Source organism: Triticum dicoccoides, chromosome 1B, assembly GCF_002162155.2.
Source record: "Triticum dicoccoides isolate Atlit2015 ecotype Zavitan chromosome 1B, WEW_v2.0, whole genome shotgun sequence".
NCBI lineage: Eukaryota > Viridiplantae > Streptophyta > Magnoliopsida > Poales > Poaceae > Triticum > Triticum dicoccoides.
This window is the reverse complement of record NC_041381.1, coordinates 8,606,841-8,615,380: the sequence shown is the minus strand read 5'-3', so window position 1 is coordinate 8,615,380 and position 8,540 is coordinate 8,606,841. Positions and strand designations below refer to the sequence as shown.

General features: G+C 43.9%; 1 pseudogene; it reads left to right on the top strand.

Annotated features, from left to right (window-relative positions):
* Positions 1-8,209: 8,209 nt before the first annotated feature.
* The window catches only part of LOC119299003, a 1,488-nt pseudogene continuing 1,157 nt past the window's right edge, over positions 8,210-8,540 (top strand).

Sequence of the window (8,540 nt, the reverse complement as noted above, 5' to 3'; positions counted from 1 at the left end):
CCCGGACGTCACGAGGAGTTCCGGAATGGTCCGGAGGTAAAGATTTATATATGGGAAGTCCTAGTTTGGCCACCGGAAAATGTTCGGGATTTTTCGGTATTGTACCAGGAAGGTTCTAGAAGGTTCGAGAGTGGGGCCCACCTGCATGGGGGGACCCACATGGACGTGGGTAGTGGGGGCAAGGCCCCACACCCCTGGTAAAGGCGCACCAAGATCCCCCCTTAGAAGGAATAAGATCATATCCCGAAGGGATAAGATCAAGATCCCTAAAAAGGGGGGATAACAATCGGTGGGGAAGGAAATAATGAGATTTCTTTCCTCCCACCTTGGCCAACGCCCTAATGGACTTGGAGGGCAAGAAACCAGCCCCTCCACCCCTATATATAGTGGGGAGGCGCATGGGAGCTATACACGAAGTTCTGGCACAGCCCTACCTCTCTTCCTACTCCTCCTCTCCCATGGTGCTTGGCGAAGCCCTGCTGGATTGCCACGCTCCTTCACCACCACCACGCCGTTGTGCTGCTGTTGGATGGAGTCTTCCTCAACCTCTCCCTCTCTCCTTGCTGGATCAAGGCGTGGGAGACGTCACCGGGCTGTACGTGTGTTGAACGCGGAGGTGCCGTCCGTTCGGCACTAGGATCATCGGTGATTTGAATCACGACGAGTACGACTCCATCAACCCCGTTCACTTGAACGCTTCCGCTTAGCGATCTACAAGGGTATGTAGATGCACTCTCTTTCTACTCGTTGCTGGTCTCTCCATAGATAGATCTTGGTGACACGTAGGAAAATTTTGAATTTCTGCTACGTTCCCCAACAGTGGCATCATGAGCTAGGTCTATTGCGTAGATTCTTTGCACGAGTAGAACACAAAGTAGTTGTGGGCGTTGATGTTGTTCAATATGCTTACCGTTACTAGTCCAATCTTGTTTCGACGATATTGTGGGATGAAGCGGCCCGGACCAACCTTACACGTACTCTTACGTGAGACAGGTTCCACCGATTGACATGCACTTGGTGCATAAGGTGGCTAGCGGGTGCCAGTCTCTCCCACTTTAGTCGGAACGGATTCGATGAAAAGGGTCCTTATGAAGGGTAAATAGCAATTGGCATATCACGTTGTGGTCTTGCGTAGGTAAGAAACGTTCTTGCTAGAAACCCATAGCAGCCACGTAAAACATGCAACAACAATTAGAGGACGTCTAACTTGTTTTTGCAGGGTATGCTATGTGATGTGATATGGCCAAGAAGAATGTGATGAATGATATGTGATGTATGAGATTGATCATGTTCTTGTAATAGGATTCACGACTTGCATGTCGATGAGTATGACAACCGGCAGGAGCCATAGGAGTTGTCTTTATTTTTTGTATGACCTGCGTGTCACTGAAGAACGCCATGTAACTTACTTTACTTTATTGCTAAACGCGTTAGTCATAGAAGTAGAAGTAGTCGTTGGCGTGACAACTTCATGAAGACACGATGATGGAGATCATGGTGTCATGCCGGTGACAAGATGATCATGGAGCCCCGAAGATGGAGATCAATGGAGCTATATGATATTGGCCATATCATGTCACAACTATATAATTGCATGTGATGTTTATTATGTTTATGCATCTTGTTTACTTAGGACGACGGTAGTAAATAAGATGATCCCTTACAAAATTTCAAGAAGTGTTCTCCCCTAACTGTGCACCGTTGCTACAGTTCGTCGCTTCTAAGCACCACGTGATGATCGGGTGTGATGGATTCTTACGTTCACATACAACGGGTGTAAGACAGTTTTACACAGCGAAAACACTTAGGGTTAACTTGACGAGCCTAGCATGTGCAGACATGGCCTCGGAACACGGAGACCGAAAGGTCGAGCATGAGTCGTATAGTAGATACGATCAACATGAAGATGTTCACCGACGTTAACTAGTCCGTCTCACGTGATGATCGGACACGGCCTAGTTGACTCGGATCATGTGATCACTTAGATGACCAGAGGGATGTCTATCTGAGTGGGAGTTCATAAGATGAACTTAATTATCCTGAACATAGTCAAAAGATCTTTTGCAAATTATGTCGTAGCTCGCGCTTTAGTTCTACTGTTTTAGATATGTTCCTAGAGAAAATATAGTTGAAAGTTGATAGTAGCGATTATGCGATCAGTAGAAAGCTTATGTCCCTAATGCACTGCTTAGTGTGCTGAACCCCAAACGTCGTTTGTGGATGTTTCGAACATCGAACATACACGTTTTGATAACTATGTGATAGTTCAGTTAAATGGTTTAAGTAGAGGCACCAAAGACGTTTTCGAAACGTCGCGGAACATATGAGATGTTTCGAGGGCTGAAATTGGGATTTCAGGCTCGTGCCCACGTCAAGAGGTATAAGACCTCCGGCGATTTTCTTAGCCTGCAAACTAAGGGAGAAAAGCTCAATCGTTGAGCTTGTGCTCAGATTGTCTGAGTACAACAATCACTTGAATCAAGTGGGAGTTGATCTTCCAGATGAAATAGTGATAGTTTCTCCGAAGTCATTACCACCAAGCCGCTAGAGCTTCGTGATGAACTATAACATATCAGGGATAGATATGATGATCCTTGAGGTATTCGCGATGTTTTGACACCGCGAAAGTAGAAATCAAGAAGGAGCATCAATTGTTGATGGTTGGTGAAACCACTAGTTTCAAGAAGGGCAAGGGCAAGAAGGGATACTTCATGAAACGGCAAATCAGCTGCTGCTCTAGTGAAGAAACCCAAGGTTGAACCCAAACCCGAGACTAAGTGCTTCTGTAATAAGGGGAACAGTCACTAGAGCAGAATTACCCTAGATACTTGGTAGATGAGAAGGCTGGCAAGGTCGATAGAAGTATATTGGATATACATTATGTTAATGTGTACTTTACTAGTATTCCTAGTAGCACCAAGGTATAAGATACCGGTTCGGTTGCTAAGTGTTAGTAACTCGAAATAAAAGCTACGGAATAAACGAAGACTAGCTAAAGGTGAGCTGACGATATATGTTGGAAGTGTTTCCAAGTTTGATGTGATCAAACATCGCACGCTCCCTCTACCATCAAGATTAGTATTAAACCTGAATGGTTCATTGAATCTCGATCGTAGTGATACACATTTTCATGCCAAAAGATATAAGATAGTAATGATAGTACCACTTTCTTATGGCACTGCCATGTAAGTCATATTGGTATAAAACGCATGAAGAAGCTCCATGTTGATGGATCTTTGGACTCACTCGTTTTTGAAAAGTGTGAGACATGCGAACCATGTCTATTGGTGTATATGCATGAAGAAACTCCATGCAAATGGACCGTTTGAACTCACTTGATTTTGAATCACTTGAGATATGCAAATCATACCACATGGGCAAGATGACTGAAAAGCCTCGGTTTCAGTAAGATGGAACAAGATAGCAACTTGTTGGAAGTAACACATTTTGATGTGTGTAGTCCAATGAGTGCTGAGGCGTGCAGTGAATATCGTTATGATCTTACTTCATAGATGATTCGAGTAGATGTTGAGAATATTTACTTGATGAAACACAAGTCTGAATTATTGAATGGTTCAAGTAATTTCAGAGTGAAGTAGAAGATCATTGTGACAAGAGGATAAAATGTCTATGATACGATCATAGAGATGAATATCTGAGTTACGAGTTTTGGCACACAATTAAGACATTGTGGAAATTGTTTCACAATTAATACCGCCTGGAACACCATAATGTGATGGTGTGTCCGAACATCATAGTTGCACCCTATTGGATATGGTGCGTACCATGATGTCTCTTATCGAATTACCACTATCGTTCATGGGTTAGGCATTAGAGACAACCACATTCACTTTAAATAGGGCACCACGTAATTCCGATGAGATGACACCGTATGAATTATGGTTTAGAGAAACCTAAGTTGTCGTTTCTTAAAAGTTTGGGGCTGCGACGCTTATATGAAAAGGTTTCAGGTTGATAAGCTCGAACCCAAAGCGGATAAAATGCATCTTCATAGGAAACCCAAAACAGTTGGGTATACCTCCTAATTCAGATCCGAAAGCAATATGGATTGTTTCTAGAATCGGGTCCTTTCTCGAGGAAAAGTTTCTCTCGAAAGAATTGAGTGGGAGGATGGTGGAGACTTGATGAGGTTATTGAACCGTCTCTTCAACTAGTGTGTGACAGGGCATAGGGAGTTGTTCCTGTGGCACCTACACCAATTGAAGTGGAAGCTTATGATATTGATCATGAAACTTCGGATCAAGTCACTCCCAAACCTCGTAGGATGACAAGGATGCGTACTACTTCAGAGTGGTACGTAATCCTGTCTTGAAGGTCATGTTGCTAGACAACAATGAACCTACGAGCTATGGAGAAGCGATGGTGGGCCCGAATTCCGATAAATGGCTTGAGGCCATAAAATCCGAGAGAGGATCCATGTATGAAAACAAAGTGTAGACTTTGGCAGAACGGCTCGATGGTCGTAAGGCTAATGAGTACAGATGGATTTCAAAAGGAAGACGGACAATGATGGTAAATGTCACCATTAAGAAAGCTCGACTTGTCGTTAAGATGTTTTCCGACAAGTTCAAGGAGTTGACTACGATGAGATTTTCTCACTCGTAGCGATGCTAAGAGTCTGTTGGAATTATATTAGCGATTACTGCATTATTTATGAAATCTTGCAGATAGGATGTCAAAACATTGTTTCCTCGACAATTTTAATGAGGAAAGGTTGTATGTGATACAACCGGAAGGTTTTGTCAATCCTGAAAGATGCTAATAAGTATGCAAAGCTCCAGCAATCCTTCTAAGGACTGGAGTGAGCATCTCGGAGTTGGAATGTATGCTTTGATGATGATCAAAAATTTTGGGTTTGTACAAAGTTTATGAGAAACTTGTATTTCCAAAGAAGTGAGTGGGAGCACTATAGAATTTCTGATGAGTATATGTTGTTGACATATTGTTGATCAGAAATGACGTAGAATTTCTGGAAAGCATATAGGGTTATTTTGAAAGTGTTTTTCAATGGAAAGCCTGGATTAAGCTGCTTGAGCATTGAGCATCAAGATCTATAAGGATAGATCAAAACACTTAATGGTACTTTCAAATGAGCACATACCTTGACATGATCTTGAAGGTGTTCAAGATGGATCAGTCAAAGAAGAAGTTCTTGCCTGAGTTGTAAGGTACGAAGTTAAGACTTAAAGCTCGACCACGGCAGAATAGAGAGAAAGGACGAAGGTCGTCCCCTATGCTTAAAACGTAGGCTCTTCAGTATGCTGTGCTGTGTACCGCACCTGAAGTGTGCCTTGCCATGAGTCAGTCAAGGGGTACAAGAGTGATCCAAGAATGGCTCACAGACAGCGGTCAAAGTTACCCTTAGTAACTAGTGGACTAAGGAATTTTCTCGATTATGGAGGTGGTAAAAGAGTTCGTCGTAAAGGTTACGTCGATGCAAGCTTAACACCTATCCAGATAGCTCTAAGTAGAGATATCGGATACATATATTGGAGCAACAATTTAGAATAGCTCCAAGTAGAACAGTTATTTTGAATAGCTCCAAATAGAGCGTGGTAGCTGCATCTAGGAGATGACATAGAGATTTGTAAAACACACACGGATCTGAAAGGTTCAGACCTATTGACTAAAACCTCTCTCACAAGCAACATGATCAAACATAAAACTCATTGAGTGTTAATCACATAGTGATGTGAACTAGACTACTGACTCTAGTAAACTCTTGGGTATTAGTCACATGGCGATGTGACCTGTGAGTGTTAATCACATGGCGATGTGAACTAGATTATTGACTCTAGTGCAAGTGGGAGACTGTTGGAAATATGCCCTAGAGGCAATAATAAAAGTATTATTATTATATTTCCTTGTTCATGATAATTGTCTTTTATTCATGCTATAACTGTATTATCCGGAAATCGTAATACACGTGTGAATACATAGACCACAATATGTCCCTAGTGAGCCTCTAGTTGACTAGCTCGTTGTGATCAACAGATAGTCATGGTTTCCTGGCTATAGACATTGGATGTCTTTGATAACGGGATCACATCATTAGGAGAATGATGTGATGGACAAGACCCAATCCTAAGACTAGCACAAAGATCGTGTAGTTCGTTTGCTAGAGCTTTGCCAATGTCAAGTATCTCTTCCTTTGACCATGAGATCGTGTAACACCTGGATACCGTAGGAGTGCTTTGGGTGTATCAAACGTCACAACGTAACTGGGTGACTATAAAGGTGCACTACAGGTATCTCCGAAAGTATCTATTGTTTTATGCGGATCGAGACTGGGATTTGTCACTCCGTGTAAACGGAGAGGTATCTCTGGGCCCACTTGGTAGGACATCATCATATGCGCAATGTGACCAAGGAGTTGATCACGGGATGATGTGTTACGGAACGAGTAAAGTGACTTGCCGGTAACGAGATTGAACAAGGTATTGGATACCGACGATCGAATCTCGGGCAAGTAAAATACCGCTAGACAAAGGGAATTGTATACGGGATTGATTAAGTCCTTGACATCGTGGTTCATCCGATGAGATCATCGTGGAACATGTGGGAGCCAACATGGGTATCCAGATCCCGCTGTTGGTTATTGACCGGAGAACGTCTCGGTCATGTCTGCATGTCTCCCGAACCCGTAGGGTCTACACACTTAAGGTTCGATGACGCTAGGGTTATAAAGGAAGCTTGTATGTGGTTACCGAATGTTGTTCGGAGTCCCGGATGAGATCCCGGACGTCACGAGGAGTTCCGGAATGGTCCGGAGGTAAAGATTTATATATAGGAAGTCCTGTTTCGGCCATCGGGACAAGTTTCGGGGTCATCGGTATTGTACCGGGACCACCGGGTGGGGCCACCTGCCCCGGGGGGCCACATGGGCTGTAGGGGGTGCGCCTTGGCCTACATGGGCCAAGGGCACCAGCCCCAAGAGGCCCATGCGCCTAGGGAACCCTAGAGGGAAAAGTCCTCGAGGGGGAAGGCACCTCCGAGGTGCCTTGGGGAGGATGGACTCCTCCCCCCCTCTTGGCCGCACCCCTTTCTTGGAGTAGGGGGCAAGGCTGCGCCTCCCCCCTCTCCCCTGCCCCTATATATAGTGGAGGGGAGGGAGGGCATCCACACCTGAGCCCTTGGCGCCTCCCTCCCTCCCGTGACACCTCCTCCTCTCCCGTAGGTGCTTGGCGAAGCCCTGCAGGATTGCCACGCTCCTCCATCACCACCACGCCGTTGTGCTGCTGCTAGATGGAGTCTTCCTCAACCTCTCCCTCTCTCCTTGCTGGATCAAGGCATGGGAGACGTCACCGGGCCGTACGTGTGTTGAACGCGGAGGTGCCGTCCGTTCGGCACTTGATCATCGGTGATTTGAATCACGACGAGTACGACTCCATCAACCCCGTTCACTTGAACGCTTCCGCTTAGAGATCTACAAGGGTATGTAGATGCACTCTCTTTCTACTCGTTGCTGGTATCTCCATAGATAGATCTTGGTGTTACGTAGGAAATTTTTTGAATTTCTGCTACGTTCCCCAACAAGTATGCCAATCTGGATACGCCTAACAACATGTAGAACATGACAAACTAACTCAGAGCAAGGTACAAAATCTAGATCAATGTTTGAAGTGTAAAGTGAATACGATGAGTCATTTGTCGTTATCAAGCATTCCATACACCTAGATGATATGTGCAAGAACAATCAACTATGAAGAACAATCCAAAATCACAATAGTAAGTAGTGCCATGAAACACAACATACAAAATTATTAGGTAGATAAGCTTAAGAGCACTTTTTCAAGAAGCGAGTGTGAAGATTACAAACTTAGTTCCCTTAAGTTATGCCAATCTGGATATACCTAACAACATGCAGAACAACACAAGCTAAATCAGAAAGACGGACAAAATCTAAATCAATATTTGAAGTATAAAGTGAATACGATGAGTCATTATTCGTTATCAAGCATTTGATACAGCCAGATGATATGAGAAAGAACAATCAACTATGATGAAGAATCCAAAGTCACGCTAGTAAGTAGTGCCATCAAACACAACATACCAAATTATTAGCTCGATAAGCTTAAGAGCACTTTTTCAAGAAATGAGTGTGAAGATCAAAAATAAATGTGTGATGCCAGCTATAAATACGACTACACCATGAGGGTCTCTTCCATCATCTAACCTTAAAGCACCTAGAGCTGAAACATCAAAGCCAAGTGAGCAATAGTAAACACAAATCAAAAATGAATACCTTCATCATATTTGTCCTCCTTGCCATGGCGATGAACAAAGCCAGTGCCAGTAGGCAGCTGAGCCCTAGAGGCAAGGAATTGCATACTCCACAAGAACAATTCCCCCAACAACAACAATTCCCCCAACCACAACAATTCCCCCAACAACATCAAATCCCCCAGTAGCCACAACAATTCCCCCAACAACAACAATTCCTCCAACAACAAATCCCCCAACAACATCAAATCCCCCAGCAACCACAACAATTCCCCCAGCAATAATTCCCCCAACAA